This window comes from Pristiophorus japonicus, chromosome 16, assembly GCF_044704955.1.
Source record: "Pristiophorus japonicus isolate sPriJap1 chromosome 16, sPriJap1.hap1, whole genome shotgun sequence".
NCBI lineage: Eukaryota > Metazoa > Chordata > Chondrichthyes > Pristiophoridae > Pristiophorus > Pristiophorus japonicus.
Window position 1 is genome coordinate 43,953,597 of NC_091992.1, and position 24,159 is coordinate 43,977,755.

At 48.5% G+C, this 24,159-nt stretch overlaps 1 long non-coding RNA gene across 1 annotated transcript; it reads left to right on the forward strand.

Moving 5' to 3' along the window:
- Window positions 1–1,994: 1,994 nt before the first annotated feature.
- Window positions 1,995–23,781, forward strand: LOC139227031 (uncharacterized). The gene is made up of 2 exons (XR_011587357.1): window positions 1,995–2,485; window positions 23,361–23,781. It is a non-coding gene; the product is annotated as an uncharacterized lncRNA (long non-coding RNA).
- Window positions 23,782–24,159: the final 378 nt, after the last annotated feature.

The following is a 24,159-nucleotide window of genomic DNA, read 5'->3' on the forward strand; positions in this document are numbered from 1 at the left end:
TGGAGAGACGACAGGCCTCCAGGTTTCCAGACACTGGCAGGAGGCCACTGCCAAAGTTTTCCGAAGACTTTGGAGGGAGGTGGCGCAGTTAGTCTCCGCCAGAAGCGTGTTGGACAGGGCTGCCACCTGATGCAGGAAAAAGTTCAATGATCTCACTCGAGTGGTCATGGTGAGCTCATTCTTCAAAAACCTCTACATGCCACAATGTCAACCTCATTATTTGCACCCACTGTAGAAACCGCCACATCCCAGCACTCACCCACAACCTGTGCCCACCTAATGAAAGTGGCATCCACATCTCATGACTTTCACATATTAACAGCTATTCAACTATGGTAGGCACATCTAACAAACACATAGCGGCGCACTCGCTCACACACTTTATTTTTTCTGGCTGGCCATTACAACAGTGACTGCACTTCAAATGTACCTTATTGGCTGTAAAATGCTTTGAGACATCCGGTGGTCATGAAAGACGCTATATGAATCCAATCTTTCTTTCTTTCCTGTTTCCCCCTGGTCATGATGAATGAGATACGCTCCCTTCTCCTACTGTAGAGAGTGTCTGTTACCTCTTGGATGCAGCAATGGACAGCAAACTGTGAAATGTTTGCAATATCCCCTGCTGTAGCCTGGAAATTGAGAGCTACTGTGACCTTAACTGCCAGTGAGCGAGAAGTTCTGATTTGAGGCTGGAGGTCTGGCTGCAGTAGGTGGCAGAGCTCTGTGACCATCTCCTTGCTGAAGCGCAACCTTCTAAGGCACTGTTCCTCTGACAGATTAATGTAGGAGAAGTGCTCCCGGAAAACCCTGGGAGGGTAAGGCCTCCTGTTGTGATGTCTGCGGGCACTCCTTCTGCCTCTGGCCACATTTGGCATTATCTGTCTGTGCAGCAGCCGCAGCCTCTAAAGTAGTTGCCGGCTGCCAAGGTGGAGTGGCAGCACAGCACCCATAAATGAGGCAAACCAGCAAGTTGAAATGTTCAGAGAAATGCAACTGAAGAAACTGTAAGAGCACAATGTGAAAGCAGTCAAAATGCAATCTGAAAAGGTAGTAATCAATCTGACCTCCCAATGACTCGGTTGCTGATCCCTTTAAATAGCGTCACGGGAGTGGTAATCCTAGATATGAACACCCGCTTTTTTTTGCCGTCATTAGCGCCAGGCACTAAGTCAAGCGAAGCAAATGAATTTCGCAACCGGGGCACTAAGGGGGCATTGCACACTCATTGATGTCTCAGTGGTGCTACAGGGCCAGACGCTAAGTGTTTACGCCACCGCTAAAAGCCTACTGAAGTTCGCGGCCTGCTCTAATTGCGCTGCACCTGAGTGATATCCCATTAGCACTCCATTAGCGCCCCACCCAGGCGCCAACAGGAGGAGCTAAGGTAATGAATTTCTAGCCCAATTTGTTTTTGAACTGTGAGAATCGGCGAACTGAGCTGCTTGTAAAAACAAATCTCTTCTTTATTGGTTGCTGTAGATCATTCATACCCGTGACAGTTGCAAGCGAAGTGATCAAACGCACTCAGTGGGATTGATTTACAGGTGTTAAATGGTGGTAATGACCTCAAAATGGGGTCGGTAATGTCACCGGCAATATAGCTGGCTCCATTTTGAAACCGTCTGGTGTCCAAAGAGTCCACCTGTTTTAGGCAATAGTACCCTTTTAATATGGAAACTGGGGTTGTAAGACGTGAATAGGACTCCGATTGCCATTTTAGGTTGTAACTGATTGAAGCCTGCCTCCTGCTTACTTGGACAGTTCCACAGGCGATGGTACCGAAGAGGCCGGCCAAAGGTAAATGATTAATTATTTTTGGGAGCCCCGGAGGTACTCGTCCAAGGCCCACAAAAATAATCTTGACTTCCGCCACTCTGTCCTTCAACCTCCGAGATCGCGAACACCACAGCGCCTCCCCACCACAACGTACCTTTCTGGCGGCTGTCTTGGAGGTCTCAATCTGGCGAGCTGTAACGTAATGGCTACTTGGTGCCCTGAAGCTCACCTGCCAAATTTAAATGAGGCCGGGACCTCAAAATTGCAGGAGTCTTTTCACCACTGGCTCAGATGACCAATCAGTGTGCCCCGACAGTTGATCAGTGTAGGAGTATGGTTCGAGACACATGCAGTATTCCACCTGTGCTTGCGTAAAAATGGAAATGGAGCTAACCAAGTTCAGGAGAGCAATGAGCTGGATTTTCAGTTTGTTGCCACTTCTGTTTTCACCCCGGAGGGGTGCAATTGCGGCGGTAAGCTCTTCCAGGCATGTGACCAGCTTCCAGCACCCCGCCGAGGTTTTCGGAGCCAGTTTTGGCAGGGCGCAGAGCATTACCACCCGGAAGAGGCAAGCCAGTATGCAACGCCCCTGGATTGTGACACCGACTTTCTTTTTGGATCACGCCCGATCCATAGCACTCCGTAGAGCATCGTGCTGAGACTGCCTGTGAAAGCGGGCAGTCCGAGCTGTAGCGGCAACAGTGAGGTAAGTAAAGCGATTTATGTTGTGGTGGCGTGAGTTATTTATTGGGAATGTTGGAATGTTTTTGGTGTTTTTTGTTCAGGTTTTTATTTTTCTCTCCAGGCCTCTCTTAGAGTGCTTCGAGGCCAGCTGTTTAACTCCGGATTTTCGTATGCTCAGCCGGCCTAGCGCCCTAAGGAGAGGTCTGCAATGACTCCCTTCACTCTCTGCTCCACACTCAGGGCCCAGCTGACCAACTTTGCTGACTGAGGGGCAAACGCCCGGGTGCAAACTTTGCCGCACCGCCACTATGAGCAAAGCCGAAAATCCAGCAATAATTGCCTGATGAGCTACGTTATGGATGGAAGTTGACATAGTCATGTTGACATAGCACATCAATCACTTACTGCTGATAAAATAATTACAGGGTCAGACATGATGAGACAAGAAGTTATCACACTAAATTAGTGTGCAAGAAATGTGTCGAATGAGACAGCCAAATAGGGTTTAAAGGGAGGGCTCAGGCCACTTAGAGTTAGAACAATTCTTGGAGACAGTCAGAAGTGCATGCTAAACAGCAGAAGCAGCATGCTATAGACCGAACTAAACAATCCCACAACCAAAGATCAGATCAAAGCTCTGCAGTCCTGTCACATATTTAACCATCTTGCAATGACATAATCATGTAACTGTAACACTGTACCTGTACCCTAGAAATGCACACCCTGACCACAGGGGGTGAACTTGTGGGAGACACTCCTCAGCTGGGTTTTCAGGTATAAAAGGGGAGGTCCCACCCAGGGTCAACACTCCTTGGTCCCGGCAATAAAGGTGAAGGTCACAAAGTGACCGTGTCTGATATATCTATGCCTCGGCCTCATGTGAGTTTGTAGTAAGGTGCAGGGACACCACAAATGGTGGACAATTAAACAACTAATGGGAGGAGGCTTCATGAATATCCCCATCCTCATGATGGGAAAGCCCAGCATGTGAGTGCAAAAGACAAGGCTGAAGCGTTTGCAACCATCTTCAGCCAGAAGTGCCAAGTGGATGATCCATATCGGTCTGCTCCTCAGGTCCCCACCATTGCAGAAGCCAGTCTTCAGCCAATTCGATTCACTCCACATGATATCAAGAAAGGGTTGAGTACACTGGATATAGCAAAGGCAATGCGCTCTGACAACATCCCGGCTGTCATGCTGAAAACTTGTGCTCCTGAACTAGCTGTGCCTCAAGTCAAGCTGGTCAGTACAGCTACACCACTGGCATCTACCCAATAATGTGGAAAACTGCCCTGGTATGTCCTGTTAACAAAAAGCAGGACAAATCCAATCAGAGGTGAGGTGAGAGTGACTGACCTTGACATCAAGCCAGCAGTTGATCAAATGTGGCATCAGGGAGCCCTCGTAAAATTGAAGTCAATAGGAATCAGGGGGAAAACTTTCCACTGGCTGCAGTCATACCTAGCACAAAGGAAGATGGTTGTGGTTGTTGAAGGTTAATCATCTCAGCCCCACAACATCACTGCAGGTCCAACCATCTTCAGCTGCTTCATCAATGACCTTCCCTCCATCATAAGGTCAGAAGTGAGGATTTTCGCTGATGACTGCATAGTGTTCAGTTGCATTTGCAACTCCTCAGAAAATGAAGCAGTCCATGGCGACATGCAGCTAGACCTGGATGGCATTCAGGCTTGTGCTGATAAGTAGCAAGTAACATTCATGCCACACAAATGCCAGGCAAAGACTAGCTCCAACAAGACAGCATCTAACCATCAACCTTTGACATTCAACAGCATTACCATTGCCGACACCCCCAACATCAACATCCTGGGGGTCACCATTGACCAGAAACTTAACTGGACCATCCACATAAATACTGTGACTACAAGAGTAGGTCAGAGGCTGGGTATTCAGTGATGAGTGTTTCACCTCCTGTCTTCCAAAGTAGTTTCCACCATCTACAAGGCAAAAGTCAGAAGTGTGATGGAGTACTCTCCACTTGCCTGGATGAGTGCAGCTTCAACAACACTCAAGAAGCTCAACCCCATCCAGGACAAAGCAGCCCGCTTGATTGGCACCCCATCCACCACCTTAAACATTCACTCCCTCCACCACTGGTGTACCATGGCTGCAGTGTGTACCATCTACAAGATGCATTACAGCAACTCACCAAGGCTTCTTTGACAGCATCCCAAACCCGCAAATTCTACCACCTAGAAGGACAAGGGCAGCAGGCACATGGGAACACCATCACCTCCACATTCCCCTCCAAGTTATACACCATCCTGACTTGGAAATATATTTCCGTTCCTTCATCGTTGCTGGGTCAAAATCTTGGAACTCCCTCCCTAACAGCACTATAGGAGTACCTTCACCGCACGGCTTGCAGCTGTTTAAGAAGGTGGCTCACCACCACCTTCTCAAGAGCAATTAGGAATGGGTAATAAATGCTGGCCTTGCCAGTGACGCCCACATCCCAGGATTGAATTTTAAAAAGTTCACAGTCTACAGAGACCAAGTCTGATCACTTTGGATCCACAGGGAAACCCAGTCAGAGGCTGGGTATTCTGCGATGAGTGTCTCACTTCCTGTCTTCCCAAATCCTTTCCACCATCTACAAGGCAAAAGCCAGGAGTGTTATGGAATACTCCACACTTGCCTGGATGAGTGCAGCTTCAAAAACACAGAAGCTCAACCCCATCCAGGATATTTTGCACATTGTCGGGTAGATGCCAGTGTCGAAGCTGTACTGACGCACCAACGTTAGCGTCCTTGTCCGGACCAAAATCTCCAGCATTGAAGCACTGACCACACTTAATCAGTTCCGCAGGGCAGGCCACATAGTTCGCATGCCAGACGCGAAACTCCCAAAGCAAACGCTCTACTCGGAACTCGTCCATGGCAAATGAGCCAAAGATGGGCAGCGGAAACGTTACAAAGACACCCTCAAAGCCTCCCTGATAAAGTGCGACATCCCCACTGACACCTGGGAGTCCCTGGCCAAAGACCACCCTAAGTGGAGGAAGTGCATCCGGGAGGGCGCTGAGTTCTTCGAGGCTCATCGCCGAGAGCATGCAGAAATCAAGCGCAGGCAGCGGAAGGAGCGTGCGGCAAACCAGACTCCCCGCCCACCCTTTCCCTCAACCACTGTCTGCCCCACCTGTGACACAGACTATGGTTCTCATATTGGACTGTACAGCCACCTAAGAACTCATGCTAAGAGTGGAAGCAAGTCTTCCTTGATCCCAAGGGACTGCCTATGATGATGATGATGAGCTGTACTGGAACAGCTTGACTAGAGGCGCGGCTAGTTCTGGAGCACAAGTTGTATAAGTTCCTACTGTAATAATTGTTATGCTATTGATGTTTGTGTAATAAACTTAAGTTCAACACTCAAGCCTGAACAGCAAGGAATCATTTGGTCTGGAAATTAGATAAGGCCCGGAAACAGGTGGTGTCACGGCCAGCGCTATTTGTCTGCGCCTCTTCTAAGTTGTGCAGGCAGCACGCAAAATTCATGCTGCTTGCTCATTAACATGATTGGAGCGCTGATCTCAGTGTTAAATGCACTGCAGATTGGCTTAGCTCTCAATGGTGTGAGGGGGCTGGGGGAGGAGGGGACAATATTGGGTGCAGTCTCTACTGGCCAATGACGTTTGGCCTAGGCTCTGTTCACTAACGGAAATCTGCTTTGTTGTAGAAGCACCTCACTTCCCGGAATTCTCCCTTTGAAAAGAGTACAGGTTTGCGAGTGGGTGGGCAGTTAAAAGTGCAGATAGTGACAATGTGTTGGGAAGCCGCTATCATCCTGCCTTTAATTCCGGTGCATTTTTCAGCGCACCAGAGATCCACTTTGGAGAGGTGGGTGACAAAAGTCAAGTATTTAACAGACTATTAGCAGGCTTTTTAACCTGATGTTGTAGCTTTTACTGGCTGAGGCACGGGCTTCCTGACCCTTGCCTGTGAGAGCAAGGTGAGAACTGAGCGGCCATTGTGCGAGTTGAACAATTGACAGTTGAAAGAAATCACATATTCACACCTTTCACCTGCTTCCTTGCCTAAGGGCTCTTGCTGACACAATTTTGTCGAGATTTTGCTTTCAAGAGTTTGCAGGTGATTTCTACAACTTCAGAAGCCACTCTCACTACATTGGAAGTTACTCTCACTACATTGGAGGATAGTGCCTCTGATCTCCACTTTACCTGGCATCTATCAGATTAACATAGGTGCCACTTATGATGCTTCACCTTGGACCTCCGATTCAGACCAAGATGATCCCCTGCGCCAACTAGCAGCATCAGCCGCAGCCGTCTCCTCCCAGCCCTGCTGTTCCATCGGAGGGGATGAGCGCAGGGCTGCACCTCACCAGAAGCGATACCCCCAACACAGAGTGTATAGGCAGATGATGAGCTTTCTGGCAGTGCCTCAGGAGTCTCAAGCTTTCACTTCAGGTTGTGGCTGATATTTGTAGCTTGCTGGAAGAAGACCTGATGCTTAGAGGATCTGGTGGACACACCTTACCAGTGGCTGTCAATGTGACCACCACCCTCAACTTCTTCACCTCATGCTCCTTCCAGGGATCTGCAGCAGGCATTTCCAGGATCTCACACAGATGCAGCACCAAGGTGACTGATGCCTGCCTCCTCCCTTGTCCTCATCCTTGTCCTCTTCTTGTTCCTCTTCCTCCTCTTCTTCATCCTCCTCCTCCTGAGGTGGTCCTTGGTGGCAAGGGCTGCGACTTCATAATGGCCACGTTATGGAGCATGTAATAGACCACCATGAAATTGGACACCCGCTCTGGTGACTACTGGAGGGCAACTCCGGAATGGTCAAGGCTGCAGAACCATTGATTGAGCATCCCGATGCTCTGCCCGATTACATTTCTGGTCACAGAATGGCTGTCATTATGAGTGCTGGCCACAAGTGGAGGGGTTGCGGATGGGAGTCATCAGACAGGTGCAGAGCAAATAGCCCTTGTCACTGAGCAGCCATCATCGGGTTTGACATCGTGGCTGGAAGATTGTAGACACACCAGACTGGTGCAGGATGAAGGCATCATGACTGCTGCCAGGATAGCAGGCATTCACCATCATGATGTGCTGGGCATGGTTGCACAACTGCACATTAAATGAGTGATAGCCTTTGCGGTTATGGAACATTAGCATTGTTACAGGGTGCCTGCAAAACCACACATGTGCAGTCGATGGCACCCTGCACCATTGGGAAGCCCGCTATCCTGCAAAGCCACTGCATGCTCGTCCTGCTTCTCTCTGTTCAGAGAGAAGACAGAGAAGTCCCTTCTCCTGTAGTACAGAGCCTTCCGGATGCAGCAATGGATGGCGAACTGGGAAATGTTAGCTATTTCTCCTGCTGCAGACTGGAAGGATCCGCTGATGTAGAAATTAAGGACCACGGTGACCTTGAATGCTGCTGGGAGAACTGTGGTCATCATGCTCAGGTTGCAGGCGGTGGCACAGTTCTGTGTCCACCTCCTTGGTAAAGCGAAGCCTCCTAATACACTGCTCCTGGTCTAACTGGAGGTAAAAGTGCTCTTGGAAGGCCCTAGGTGGGTAAAGACTCCCGCTGAGAGCCCTCCTGACCCTCCTCCGCCTCCCTCTGCTCGCATATTCTCCTCTTTGCTGCCTCCGCTCCCTCTCCCGAAGATACTTGAGCGTGAGGTGGACTGTTAGTGGAGTCTCTATAACAATGAAGGCTTTAAATGAAAATCAAGGCGTTCTCCACTTGTAACAACACTCGCTGTGACGTCAGCAACTTTAAATAAGTTTAGAAAGCTGCTGGAGTTGCAGAAACTTAGACAGAGCCAGTAAAACTGAAAACCCATGTCAGCTGCAAGTTGTTGTTGATGATCCCTTTAAATAGCGCTCCTGGTTCTGCTGCTGAATGCGTGGTCAGCTGGTCGTGATTAAGAGAAGACAGAAAGTGCAGCAGCAACGTCGAAAATGGCAGATCATGTGTCAAATCAACGTTGTACTCATTGACGTCACGATCTGCTTCATTTCCATTTCTACAGCAAGCGCTGCCAACCTCCCAAACTGCCGGCTGCCGCAGTACCCTTCGGAAGCGAGTTGGCCAACATTTTTTCTTCAAAACGGGCCTTAACGGCTGGCGCTAAACCCCGATTCCTTACATTCACCCAAAAGTCAAATCAGCCCTAATATTTTTTTGTCTGTGTAAATCATCACTTCTTAACTTGTGCCTTCTGTACCGAGATTTACAAAAAAATACATTTCTCAATAAAGAAGACCATTTTTTGGGACACATAAATCATTAAATCACACTTTTGACAGCAATAGTGAGACAATTACTGGTGACTACAGATTTTGTGATTGTTTCAGTAATTCCAAGCTCGCCATTATTAATCAAACCTGTTCAGTGGTACCACCAGCCAGCTTGGAAGGAACCCCTTTATATTCTTTCAGCACAGACATCATCTTTTCGCAGCTGCAATTCAGGAAAAATACTCATGAATAAAATGAAAACATATTTTAATAATTACCACATGATACATGTGATTGCACCACGCACACAACATAATAGAGATAATTGCTCTCTCCTTACAAACTAGTTACAAATTGCAGGCTTATATTCTAAGCCAAACCAGGCATGTGGAGTAGGTAGAAGTAATAATGATGCACATTTAGTTTACAACAAAATACCTCAAACAGACAGAAAAAAATTGAATGTGGACAGATTTACTAAACATGCACCAAGTATATACAAATTTTACATACTCAGAATACACTGAATGGTTTAATTTGTTTGTAGAAAAATGGTGTCTGCTGATAGATCGACTTGTTCTTGCACGTTTTAAAACATTTTCTGTGGATTGTTGTTAAAAATACAAGCTGATAAACGTCGCAGCAGGGAAAAGAGGACATCTTGGACCTGAACTGTATATCTCATTAACCAACGAGATTCAAGAATAGTGACATAAACATCCTTATTGAAGCGCAGACGCCGAACACATTGGGGGTGGTAACCATCTGGGGCCAAGACTTTCTGAGCACGCTCCACTTCCTTTGGGGGTGGTAACTGGGACAAAACTGGGGTGCTAAGGGAAGCATTACACGGATGCTCCACGTAGTGCTGACTCGCTTCAGCATCTCTCCCCTTTGCTTAAAGGAGAGGGCCATAGCGCACTCTGCAAGGCCTCTGATGGGCTCCACTAGGCCACCAGGGCAGCGTGCGACAGGGCCTGCAGCCCGGCACCCAAAACAGAGTGCCAGGCTGCACGATGGCAGTACAGACTACATTAGGGCCGCCATCGTAGAGCTGATCCGAGAGTTGGCAGGCAAAAAAAGATGGCAGCCCGGGGCGCTGGCGCCCCGAGAGCGGTTGTAGGCCAGCTTCGCGACCCACGGGGCAATTTCCCCCACAGGCGTTAAGGGGTTGGCGCGGGGTTGTCGTGGCAGTGCATCCGCAAACTCCCTGGCAATTTCCCGGAAGGTGGTAGCGTCCACCTCCCCTGGTGAAAAGTCTCCTCCACCCTGTTAGCTCCCCCCAGAGGTGCTAATGTGGCTATAAAAAGGTGCAATTTAGCCCCTGTTGTTCCTTACTGAAGTTTAGAAAGGAGAATTGCTCCCTGAACACTCAGGGTGGATAGGGCCTCCTGCTAAGAGCCCTTCTCCCGATGCTCCTCCTTCTTCAAGCAGTTTGTCCTGCTCTGTGTGCCCTCTGTTCATTCTCCAAGTCATGCTGTGTTCCAAGGAGAATTCCTACTCGACCCATATCTGCCAGTATGTGATTTGTGCAGAAGCCTTGAACTCAGGAAAAAGTCTACAGCACCTACTACACAACTCCGTGTAGACCTTTGCAAGTTGAAACAACTACAAAAAGAACCAAACAGTTGTGCAATTTTACCAACAGCCAGAAGGAATCAACCAGCAACCAACCTGTAAGTTGTTGATAATCTCTTTAAACAGCGCTGGTGGGATTTCTGCCTGCTGCTGAATGCGTGTTCAGCTGTGCGAGGTTAAGAGAGGGCATTAATTGGAGCATTGAGCTCCAAAATGACAGCACTGGCATCAAATAATGTCATTATCTGTCTGCTCTGCATACTTCTGGGCGGATGTTCACTGCGCACGTGCTAACATGCTCACCAATATGGTGTCCGTGCCATTCATCCCACAAGTGTGCTTGCATGCCGTGGACATCATTTTAGAACTCTAAGGACAGGTGCTCACGATCCGAATTTTGCACCGAGTTTCTTTAGTCCTCCAGGGAGCTCTAGCTTTGGATTTACTTCCTTTTTCCCCACATAGGAATGTGTCTAGTTTGTACCCAAACTATCGCCTCTTTGAAAGCCTGCCATTGTTCGTATTGTAGTTTGTAGCCACAGCACAAATACAGCAACTTCATGTCATTCAATGCATTTTAATGGTGAGATGCTGTTTTTGTGAAGCTAACGGAAGAGCAACACACCTTGGGCAACAAATTATGCATATTTGAGATTAACCACGCATTTCTCACTCACCTGAAGTTGCTGTACCATTTGCGCATAAATAACTTTATTATGACAGCAAATTATAGCCCAATATATGCAATTAATGTATGCACTGAATATAATACACTGAATCCAAAATAAAGTTTGCATTGTGTTATATATGTGGACTTGTATTTACTCTGTACAGCCACCAGAGGGCTCATCCCCTGGAGTCCCAAGGGATTTCATAATCCCTTGTGAGCACAGATATTTAAGGAGGCTTCACAGGTTGCAGAGGCACTCTGGAGACCTGCAATAAAAGACGAAGGTCACGTTTTACTTTGAGCTCAGTGTTCAGTCTGACTCTTTCTCCATACACAACAACTGGCGACGAGATACAGATAGCGAACCCAAAGATGCAGAGAACAGTGGGCATCCTGGAGAAATTTTCGGAGGGAGATGATTGAGAAACTTTTGTGGAGCGACTCAACCAATACTTCGTGGCCAATGAGCTAGATGGGTAAGAGAGTGCTGCCAAACGAAGGGCAATCCTCCTCACCGTCTGTGGGGCACCAACGTATGGCCTCATGAAGAATCTGCTCACTCCAGCGAAAGCCACGGAGAAATCATACAACAATTTGTGCACACTGATCTGAGAGCATTTGAACCCGAAGGAAAGCGTTCTGATGGTGAGGTACCGGTTCTACACCTACAGAAGGTCTGAAGGCCAGGAAGTGGCAAGTTATGTCGTCAAGTTAAGACGCCTTGCAGGACATTGCAAATTTGAAGGACATTTGGAGCGCATGCTCAGAGACCTTTTTCGTACTTGGCATTGGCCACGAAACAATACTTAGCAAACTTTTGACTGTAGGGACCCCAACCTTGAGTAAGGCCATAGCGATAGCCCAGGCGTTCATTGCCACCAGTGACAATACGAAGCAAATCTCTCAGCACACAAGTGCTGCTACAAGTACTGTGAACAAAGTGATGTTGTTTTCAAATCGTGACGTACAGGGAAGGTCTCACATACCTGCAGCTGCACGTCCGCAGATGACTCAGAGTCCACCATCAAGGGTGATGAATGCAAGGCCATTAACACTTTGTTGGCACTGCAGGGGTGATCATCATTTCCATTCATGCCGATTCAAAGAATATGTTTACAAAGGCTGTGGAACAATGGGACACCTCCAACAAGAGTGCAGGCGAGCTGCAAAGCCTGTTAAAGCTGCAAACCACCATGTTGCAGAGGAGGACAGATCCACAGAGGATCACAACAAACCAGAGCCACAGATACAGGAGGCAGAAGTACGTGGGGTGCACACATTCACCACGAATTGTCCCCCGATAATGCTGAATGTTGAACTAAATGGACACCCAGTGTCAATGGAGCTGGACACGGGCGCGAGCCAGTCCATCATGGACAAAAAGACTTTCGAAAGGTTGTGGTACAACAAGGCCTCAAGGCCAGTCTTAACTCCAGTTCGCATGAAACTAAGACCTTACATTAAAGAACTGATTCCTGTAATTGGCAGTGCTACCATAAAGGTCTCCTACGATGGAGCAGTGTGCAAGCTACCACTCTGGGTGGTACCGGGCGACGGTCCCACGCTGCTCGGCAGGAGCTGGCTGGGAAAGATACGCTGGAACTGGGACGACGTCCGAGCGCTATCGCCCGCTGACGACACTTCGTGTGCCCAGGTCTTAAACAAATTTCCTTCGCTGTTCGAACCAGGCATCGGGAAATTCCAAGGAGCGAAAGTGCAGATCCACCTAATTCTGGGGGCCGACCCATCCATCACAAGGCGAGAGCAGTACCATACATGATGAGAGAAAGGGTAGCGATCGATCTAGACTGGCTGCAAAGCGAGGGCATCATTTCCCCGATCAAGTTCAACGAGTGAGCCAGTCCTATCGTCCCAGTCCTCAAGGGAGATGGCACTGTCAGAATCTGTGGCGATTACAAAGTAACTATCAATCGTTTCTCCCTGCAGGACCAATACACACTACCAAAGGCCGACAACCTCTTTGCAATGCTGGCGGGAGGAAAGACGTTCACGAAGCTGGATCTGACTTCAGCCTACATGACGCAGGAACTGGAGGAATCATTGAAGGCCCTCACCTGCATCAACACGCACAAAGGTCTTTTTGTTTATAACAGATGCCCGTTTGGAATCCGATCGGCAGCGGCGATATTCCAGAGAAACATGGAAAGTTTACTGAAATCGGTCCCGCACACCGTGGTCTTCCAGGACGACATCTTGGTCACAGGTCGGAAAACAGTCGAGCACCTGCAGAACCTGGAGAAGGTTCTTAGTCGACTGAATCGCATGTGGCTCAGGTAAAAACACTGGAAGTGCGTTTTCCTGGCACCTGAAGTGGAGTTCTTGGGACGGAGGATTGCGGCGGACGGCATCAGGCCAACCAACGCGAAGACGGAGGCAATCGAGAACGCACCGAGGCCACAGAACGTGACGGAGCTGCAGTCGTTTCTGGTACTCTTGAACTACTTTGATAACTTCTTACTGGGTCTCAGCACACTGCTAGAACCACTACATGTCTTACTATGAAAAGGGGGCGAATGGGCTTGGGGGGAAAGCCAAGAAAATGCCTTTGTAAAAGCGAGAAAATTGTTATGCTCAAACAAATTGCTTGTGTTGTATGATCCATGTAAGCGTTTGGTACTAGCATGTGATGTGTCATCATATGGCGTCGGGTGTGTATTGCAACAAGCTAATGATTTCGGGAAACTGCAACCGGTTGCTTATGCATCCAGGAGTCTGTCTAAGGCTGAGAGAGCCTACAACATGATTGAAAAAGAAGCATTAGCGTGTGTCTATGGGGTAAAAAAAATGCATCAATATCTGTTTGGGCTAAAGTTCAAATTAGAAACTGACCACAAGCCACTTATATCCCTGTTTTCTGAGAGTAAAGGAATAAATACCAACGCATCGGCCCGCATCCAGAGATGGGTGCTCACGTTGCCCGCATACAATTACGCCATCCGCCACAGGCCAGGCAAAGAAAACTGCACCGGTGATCTCAGTAGGCTGCCATTGCCTACCACGGGGGTGGAAATGGCGCAGCCCGCAGATCTAGGTGTGGTTATGGAAGCATTTGAGAGTGAGCAATCATCCGTCACTGCCTGGCAGATCAAAACCTGGACAAGCCAGTACCCCTTATTATCTAGTCAAAAGCTATGTGCTTCACGGGAGCTGGTCCAGTGTCCCAGTGGAAATGCAGGAAGAGATAAAGCTGTTCCAGTGGTGCAAAGTTGAAATCTCGATACAGGCAGACTGCCTTCTGTGGGACAATCGAGGGAGGCGCCGCTAAGTTTATGGTCTTGGCCCTCCAAACTATGGTCTAGGGCACACGTCGACTATGCAGGCTCGTTCTTGGGTAAAGTGTTCCTTGTGGTTGTAGACGCATACTCCAAGTGGATTGAATGTGAGATAATGTCAGCTAGCACGTCCGCTGTCACTACTGAAAGCCTGCGGGCCATGTTTGCCACTCACGGCTTACCCGATGTTTTGGTGAGCGACAACGGACCATGTTTTACCAGTGCTGAGTTCAAAGAATTCATGACCCGTAACGGGATCAAACATGACACATCTGCCCCGTTTAAACCAGCGTCCAATGGTCAGGCAGAGAGAGCAGTGCAAACCATCAAGCAAGGCTTGAAGACGGTAACTGAAGGCTCACTGCAGACTCCCCTATCCCGAGTCCTGCTTAGCTACCGCACAAGACCCCACTCACTCACTGGGATCCCACCTGCTGAACTGCTCATGAAAAGAGCACTTAAGACAAGACTCTCGTTAGTTCACCCTGATCTACATGAACAGGTAGAGAGCAGGCAACTTCAACAAAGTGCATATCATGATAGCGCAAATGTGTCACGCGAGATTGAAATCAATGATCCTGTATTTGTATTAAATTATGGACAAGGTCCCAAGTGGCTTCCCGGCACTATCGTGGCCACAAAGAGAGGAGCAGGGTGTTTCGGGTCAAACTTTCAAATGGACTCATTCACCAGAAACACTTGGACCAAATCAAACTCAGATTCACAAATTATCCTGAACAACCCACCTTGGACCTACCTTTTTTGATCCCCCAACATACACACCAGTGGCAAGCGGCACTACGGTTGACCACGAAGCAGAACCCATCATCCACAGCAGCCCTGCAGGTCCCAGCACACCAAGCAGCCCAGCAAGGCCAGCTGCACAGCAGCCCAGCGAGGGTCCAACAAATGATTCAACAACACAAGCTTTCACACTGAGACAATCAACCAGGACAAGAAGAGCCCCAGATCGACTCAAATTGTAAATAGTTACACTATTGACTTTGGGCGAGAGTGTTGTTATATATGTGGACTTGTATTTACTCTGTACAGCCATCAGAGGGCTCATCCCCTGGAGTCCCAAGGGATCCCATAATCCTTTGGGAGCACAGGTATTTAAGGAGGCTTCACAGGTTGGAGAGGCACTCTGGAGACCTGCAATAAAAGACTAAGGTCATACTTTACTTTGAGCTCACAGTGTTCAGTCTGACTCTTTCTCCATACACAACACATTGCGCACAGAGTAATTCTTTTTACAAAGCTCAGCAGAAATTAGGTACAGACAATAGCTGTGGTAAGTCATCACCCAAACAGGACAGTGAGTAAAAAGTAACCTTTTGTAGCATTTATTCCTCTGCATTAATGTAGAATTAGCACATGCAAAAAACGGAACTAGGGTCACTTCTAGGCTCAATATATGATTGTGCTATCCTTAAAGCATATAATGGCCCAGAAATCACAGCCTCCCAGGGTCTGTACAGAGTTTCTACAGACCCAGGAAGGCATCAGAAAAGCCGGTTTTTGGCACGCAATGCGCATGCGGTTAAAAACGGCTTTTCCGATCTGTCAAGTTTCTGGCTTGACAGATCTCGAGCATATCGGGAGCGAGTTCATTCCCATCTCTTGCCCTGCGAATGTCCTAAAAGCTCTTGCACCTGGTGAAAGCAGGCGCAAGCATAGCCTACATTTACCAGCGTAAGAGTTTAAAAACATATCAAAAATAGATTAAAATAAAATTTAAAAATACATATTTATGTTAAAAACCCTGCCCGCTCAGGTAATTTTATTTTAAACTATAATTAAAACATTTTTTAAAAATCGGCACATATTGGGGCAGATTTTCCGGTGTTTTGCACTCCGTTTTTCGCCTGGACCGGCGGAAATGGCGGCGGTGAGATCTTCTGGGTGGGCAGTCAGCCTCCAGAGCCCTGTGGGATTTTTCGACCGCATGGAGCAGCACCGCCCGGAAGAAGTTCGCCGGTGTTCAATGCCCTTTGGTGCGACACCGGCACGCTTTTTGACACCCGCCTGACCCGTATGTCCTGCAGTGACCACCTGGGAAAATGGGCAGTCCAACCTATACCAACTGCAGAGGGGTAAGTAATGCTGTCCTAAGGTAAGTGTGATTGTTTTTTTTTTTTTATTTTTTTGCGATTTATTTTGTGGGTTTTTTTTCAATTTTTTTTCTCCCCAGCCGTCTCTCGGAACTCTCCTGGGTCAGTTCTTTAGCTCAGGATTTTCCCATGCTAATGCCCTAAGAGAGGTGTACAATGCCTCCCTTAGTGCTGCGTCCAGACTCAGGGCCCAGCTGCCCAATTTTGATGACTGAGGCGCAAATTGTTCCCAGGTGCAAACTTGCCCGCCCCGCCACCATTACATCCCCGAAATTATCAAAGCCGAAAATCCAGCCCTATGTAACATACTTATGTCAGCACTGTACTATGCAGTCTCATTCACTTCATACTCTTCTCATTGTGGAAGAAAATGGTGTTCAGCAGATAGAAACAGTCTCAGATTTGTAGAGGAAGCAGTCAACAAAGCAGTCAAATGGCCAGTTCTGCTTATCCAGTCAGGACGAACCCACCCAGAAGGGCATCAGCTTAAATGAAGTACCCCAGCCCTCAGTGAGAGATTTACTCTTCCAGAGTCGATTAACGAGCCAGACTGGATAGTCATCCATCAACAGTAGAATACTAGTTTGCTACAGAGGGTTGAATCAATTGCAATCGGCATTCCTATCTTGGAGCAAGATATAGCAAAGAGAACCTGTTTACCTCCCTCCAAGGAAGATGTAACTGGTCATTGGACAATTGATAGGTGCATGACTGAACCGGTGCATGACTGAACCCTTGCAGCTGCCAGAAACAACTCATGAGCAGCATGATGAGAAGCCTAACTTGCCATAAAATGTGTAAATGCATTTCGCTAATCTCCTGACTACAGAATGGACACACATCATATTCCATCAAATGGTGGTTCCATCAATTGGAGTTGTAGAGCTTCAGTAGATTAACAGACAGTATGCATGTTGGCCTTCATAGCAAGGGAATTTGAGTACAGGGGCAGGGAGGTGTTGCTACAGTTGTACAGGGCATTGGTGAGGCCACACCTGGAGTATTGTGTACAGTTTTGGTCTCCTAACCTGAGGAAGGACATTCTTGCTATTGAGGGAGTGCAGCGAAGGTTCACCAGACTGATTCCCGGGATGGTGGGACTGACCTATCAAGAAAGACTGGATCAACTGGGCTTGTATTCACTGGAGTTCAGAAGAATGAGAGGGGACCTCATAGAAACATTTAAAATTCTGACGGGGTTAGACAGGTTAGATGCAGGAAGAATGTTCCCAATGTTGGGGAAGTCCAGAACCAGAGGTCACAGTCTAAGGATAAGGGGTAAGCCATTTAGGACCGAGATGCGGAGGAACTTCTTCACCCAGAGAGTGGTGAACCTGTGGAATTCTCTACCACAGAAAGTTGTTGAGGCCAATTCACTAAATATATTCAAAAAGGAGTTAGATGAGGTCCTTACTACTAGGGGGATCAAGGGGTATGGCGAGAAAGCAGGAATGGGGTACTGAAGTTGAATGTTCAGCCATGAACTCATTGAATGGCGGTGCAGGCTAGAAGGGCCGAATGGCCTACTCCTGCACCTATTTTCTATGTTTCTATGTAAGTATCAATAAGAGATGTTTTGTCAGACTCGAGAAGAGTTGTTGAGTATGCAAAACGTTAGTGCTTGGCTCCTTTTTTTTTTGATTACCATAATTAACCTACAGTCTGAAACCAAATTCAAGATTGTCATATTTGCAGACGGCACTAAAGGGGAAATATCTTAAAAAAACAAAGACGCAGTTAATGTTTTGTAGGAATTGGATTTTTTATGCAGTTGAACAGACAGAGAGCAGATGAAATGCAAAGTGTTTTTCATTGGATTAAATAATATGCAACATAAATACAAAGGGCCCGGAAGTCTTTAGGCCATGATCCCAACAATTACACTGGGATTGCTATCATCTATGCTATCCTGCGCTGATTCTGCCAGAGTATGTCGGGTCAGTGGGATGACACCACATTTGCATGGGGCTTGCGGATGCCTGCAACAGTGCAGGTGCATCGTGGGCACCTACTAATCCTGTGATCCTGTGTTACCAGAAACTCCGGTGCATTGCTGCGACCAGGGGAAGATCCCCCTGGGAGAAACAATTGTTTTTGTCCTTTTCACTCTATTACCAAAGGGACCGATACTAATATATTTTTTAATTTTTATAATTTACCAACACACAAGAGGTTATTAAACAAAATTAAGGGATTGGGGGTAATATACTCGCATGGATTGAGGATTGGTTAACGGACAGAAAACAGAGAGTAGGAATAAACGGTTCATTTTCAGGTTGGCAAGCTGTAACTAGTGGGGTACCGCAAGGATCAGTGTTGGGCCTGAGCTATTTACAATCTACAGGTTGAGCGACCCGAATCCGACAACCTCGGAACCGAGGCCGAGCCGGTTTTGGTGTTTTTCCGAACTTTGGAATGTGTTTAGGGTATTTCCGGATTTCGGAACATCAGAAACGGGGGGGGTTGCTCTCCGAGGAGCTGTTCGGGTCGGCGGGCCGCTTCGCAGAGGAGATGTTGGGGCGGGCTGGTGAGGAGGCTCCGAGCTAAGGACAGAGTCAACGAGGGGGGCGAGGCGAGTGGGGTGGGGTAAGGTCAGCGGTGGCAAGGTGAAGCTCGTGGTCAGGCAGCGGCAGGGCCCAGCCACCGTCGAGTTGTTCGGGCGGGGCCCTGTCGCCGTGGTGCTATTCGGGTGGGCTCCGCCAAGGCGGAGCTGTTCGGGCGGGCCCCGCCGGCAAGGCAGTGTTCGGGTGGGCCCCACCGAGGTGGAGCTGTTCGGGCGGGCCCCGCTGCGAAGGTGTTCGGCCAGGCCACGCCAAGGCGGAGCTGTTTGGGCGGGCCCCGCCGGCAAGGCAGTGTTCGGGCGGGCCCCACCGAGGTGGAGCTGTTCGGGCGGGCCCCGCTACGAAGGTGTTCGGCCAGGCCACGCCAAGGCGGAGCTGTTCGGGCGGGCCCCGCTACGAAGGTGTTCGGCCAGGCCACGCCAAGGCGGAGCTGTTCGGGCGGGCCCCGCCTGCAAGGAAGTGTTTGGGCCGGCGGGCCGCTTCGCAGAGGAGATGTTGGGGCGGGCTGGTGAGGAGGCTCCGAGCTAAGGACAGAGTCAACGAGGGGGGCGAGGTGAGTGGGGTGGGGTAAGGTCAGCGGCGGCAAGGTGAAGCCCGTGGTCAGGCAGCGGCGGGGCCCCGAGTTAAGGGCAGCAGCGGCAAGCGGGGCGAGGCAAGGCCCGAGCTCGGGCAGCGGCGGGGCCCCGAGGTTGGCAGCGTCCGGAACATTCCGGATTATGGAACTCCAGATTTTGGAAGCTCAACCTGTATATCAATGATTTGGATGAGGGGACAAAATGTAATATATCCAAGTTTTCTGATGATACAAAGCTGGATGGGAATGTAAGTTGTGAGGAGGATGCAAAGAGGCTTCAAGGAGATGTAGCCAGGCTAAGTGAGTGGGCAAGAACATGGCAAATTGAATATAATGTGGAGAAATGTGAAGTTATCAACTTTGGTAGGAAAAATACAAAATCAGAGTATTTTTTAAATGGTGAGAGATTGGGAAATGTTGGTGTTCTGAGAGACCTGGATATCCTTGTACAAGAATCACTGAAAGTAACATGCAGGTACAGCAAACAATTAAGAAAGCATATGGCATGTTGGCCTTTATAAGAGGATTTGAATATAACAGTGAAGACGTCTTACTGCAATTGTGTACAGTTTTGGTCTCCTTACCTAAGGAAGGATATACTTGCCATAGAGGGAGTGCAACAAAGGTTCACCAGACTGATTCCTGGGATGGAGGGATTGTCCTATGAGGAGAGATTGAGTAGACTAGGGGCTAGAACATCCACTTTTTTTGCATGCTTAACACCTACTTAACGCTCATTTTACTGCTGAAATGACGTATAACGTCCATATATCGCCCATTTTGGCACAAAATGGAAACTGACGGGCATTTTTAGGAGACTTATTGCTGAGCGTTATTTTCCCAATGTGCTTAACGGTGTGAAAAAATATTACCGCCCGCCCACTTTTTTTGGGTGGAATCAGCAGAATGGGTGAAATCAACGCCATAATATCAGCCAGCGTTACTTTCTGCACGGAATTAACACCGAGACTCAATATGAACGCCCGCCCACTGTTTTTTGTCATAAAGAGCATATTTACCAAAACTAGCGGCCATGGAGATCACCCATCGTCAATTTCACCACCTCGCACACATATCGCCCAGAAAAAGTGGAACTAACCGGAACGAACGCCAGCAGTGTGGCTGGCATTTGTTACATCCCACTCTTACGTGAGGAGGTGATAGCGGAAAGATTTGCCTGAAAGAGCACTGATGTGAGTGACAACGCTGACACACTGCTGTGTATGTGCAGCTCAGACATCAATGGTGCCCATCACCTTGGTGCCAGTTAAATTTTATGTGGATTGATGTTAAGTTGTATTTAACCCTTTCATGGTAAGGAATCAGACAATGCGCAGGAAGGTTATGTTCAATGACAAAAGTTTAATAGCAACATTCGTCTGAAATCATAAGTATCACAGCCAATAACACCCACCCCCCGCCCACACCCCACTTTTTCCACTATTAACATAAATCACATGTTCAACATTTCCAGCAACACAGAAGACAAAGGCAAAGCAGGAGCATGGTCCCCAGCCCCCATACATTGCAACAAATTGCATACACCCAGATGGAGATATAATATAGCCATCACCTGTGTGCATGCACCTCACCTTTCTTCCCCCCCTTCCCCTTCTGGCTCCAAGGCACCTGGCTGAGGAGCTCCTCAGGCAGTGCCTCATTGGGGGGGATGAAGGCAGATGTGGTGGTTGCACGGGTACGGGAGCAGGGATGGGGTGCCGAGGGGACAACATTCTCTGATGCAGAAGCAGGATCTTGGTCCTTGCTCTCATCTGTCATTCGCAGTGGTGGTGCAGAACCTAGGGGTGGAGTGCCACGCTCGGGGACCACTCGGAGGCCTGTGGCAGCAGTGTTCCTGGCTATCGCATCCAAGGACTCCGCCATACGTGGAATGTACTCGGTCATGGTGGTCAGCTATCGGGATATGCCCCCCAATGCTTCGATGAGCTGGTCCCCAATGTCTCCAGTCCTCCTAGACAACTGTAGCATCTCTCCGCTCTCCGGAACAGACCTGCCACGTCCACGAGGCCTCCGCAGGGTCGGTGCCATCCTGGGGATAAATGGGGTGCCCTGTGGAGAGGTGCTTGGGGCCGGTACCTCCAGAGTGGAGGCGGGAATGACCGGAGGACCACTAAATGGCCTTGGGGTGGAATGGCTTTTGGAGCGTGGCGATGCAGGTTCTTCGAAGTCCGCGTTCTCATCCGTCGAGAACTGACCCAGCGGATTGACAGGCGAGAATCGGAACTCCTCAGCACCAGATGTAGTAGGATCGTCCGCCGACTCTTGCCCCGTGCCCCCACCTTCTGGCCTCTGTTGTTTTGCCTGGGGCAGTGCTGCTGGCTAAGCTACAAAACACAAATTAGGTTATTAGAGGAGAAGGGGGTGCTAGGGTCACAAGGTAAGTCCAGCGCTACACACAGCCGATGCACGACAAAAGCACTACCGCTCTCAAAATCATCGCAGACATCACATTTCATGACCATCAACACATTGTGCATTGCAATGATTTTCATTAGGCCAGCATTATTTCCATGACACTTTTAGAAATCATCTATCATATATGATTGGTTGTTCGGATATGAATGGGTGTGGCATCTATTGACTTTACAACACGCAATGGTGTAAGCTTTAATCACATGGCATCACTTCAGGGTCTGCAGATGCATCCGTGGCTATCTGGGGGCTGCTTCCCACGAGTGCAAGCAGTCGCTCCTCCATCTCTGTGATGTCACTGGGGACTGATGGCCCCCTACCCGTTCGCCACTGCACGGACCTCATCGTTGATAGTTTCTTCTGTAAAAGGTGACAGGACGACACAGCATGAGATCATTGCGTGATATCATTGCAAGGTACTGTCACAGAGACTGATACAACAAATAACCAACAGATGTACTCATGATTATTATGATTATTATCATTCTTTACCTAAAGACGTACACCGTGACCGCAGGCTTTGAGTAAAACATTCTGGTAAAAGTGCAAGACCTCACATCTGCTGATAGTCATGCATGGCTGTTACAAATCAAATTATATAAATACATAAGTACATGTAAATCAATGTAATACTTACTCTTGCGGATCCCACAAGGTTGTTCCATCGTTTGTGGCATTGGTAGCCCTCACGAACCTCGTTGGTCGCCGACGAGACCACCTCTGCTATCTTGGTCCATATCCTCCAGTAGGCCTTTGGGGTGGGCTTCCCACGCCCTCCCTGTGTCAAATCACCCCAGCGTAACTCGACCTCCTGAAGGAGGGAGGCATTTTCCTTGTCCGAGAACCTCCTGGCTCTTTTGCGGCCTCCAATGTGCTCCTCTCCCACCTCACTGCTCTCTCCAGCATCAGTCTCCACAGCGTGCTGTGATGCATCCTCCTCTCTCTCCATTATAGGGCAAATTCAGTCAAATGGTTGGCTGGTAACAGCTAATTTTTGTTTGCCTACTTGCTGTGAAGCTCAAGTCTCCCTCCTTCCTCCCAAAGCAGCCACACCACACCCAGCCATGCCTTCAGTCCCTTAAGTGCCCTCTCTTTCTGTCTCCTTTTCTGTGCATGTCATGGCGACCCTTGACCTCCAGAATTGCGTGACTTGAGCATTGCCATGCCTTTGCTAAGGACGGCCACACTTTACGGCAGAAGGTCAAAAAAATTTAACCCTGCCGTCTGTTGAAAAGCGTTTCATAGAGCAAAGGCATCTGTGGTATAATGTTAGAATTAAATATATATGTAATGTTAGAATTAAATATGTGTGAGTAAAATGGTGGCAGAATTATATATAAAGATGGCTGCCAGTGATTCACAAAAGCACTAAGGGAGTACAGTTAGCAGAATTGACCACATTCCTAGTTACTGATAACTGCCGTTCCTCACACAGGAATACACAGAAAAGACGAGCTCAGAAGATGTCTTTAATCAACAGGCTTCCAGGCCCCAGACAAGATGTCCCGGTAGAATGATAGAACAATAGTATTCCTGTAACAGGATTGAGATAAGGAAACTACACAAAGACAGCACCCAAGGACAGTAAGATAAGAGGGGCCTGGGCAATGTCATAAGACCATGAGTAACCCTTAGTAACACAAGAGGTGATCACGCAGCCACCTGATGTTTAGAGACAAATTCTATTGGCCTAATTGAATCTATATGTCCAGCCGAAATGGGCTGATGTAACTGTAGTAAACTGTTGTAAAACATATAAATATCCATGACATCCTTTGTTCAGTGGAGAGAGGTGCCTGGATGAACCAGTGGCTTCATCTCCCCGCCGGCATAATAAACCGTTTTTATGTATGGAACCGACCCAGAGTGACAAGTGATTCTTCCAGAGAACATTCACGCTAACATATGGCGTAGTCGGCAGGATATTGCAGAGGCCGTTGGGACACCCCTGGAGAATCCGGGTGAGTATAAGTCTAGCGGGGTGCTGGAGGTGAACGCACAGGTTGATCGACACGGATGGATGGTCCAGTATCTCACACACCTAGCCTGAGCCTGAATTAAGAGGACAGTCCCACGTGACGGCCAGGATCAAGTAGGCGTAGAGAACACCCCGAGACCATCGGATCGTGAGACCGAACGACACCTCCCGGACCCAGTAAGGGCATTGGCAGGAGATTCTGGGGGGAAGGGACCAGGTGGTGTCCAGAGGTCAATGCAATATCCAACCTGTAGTC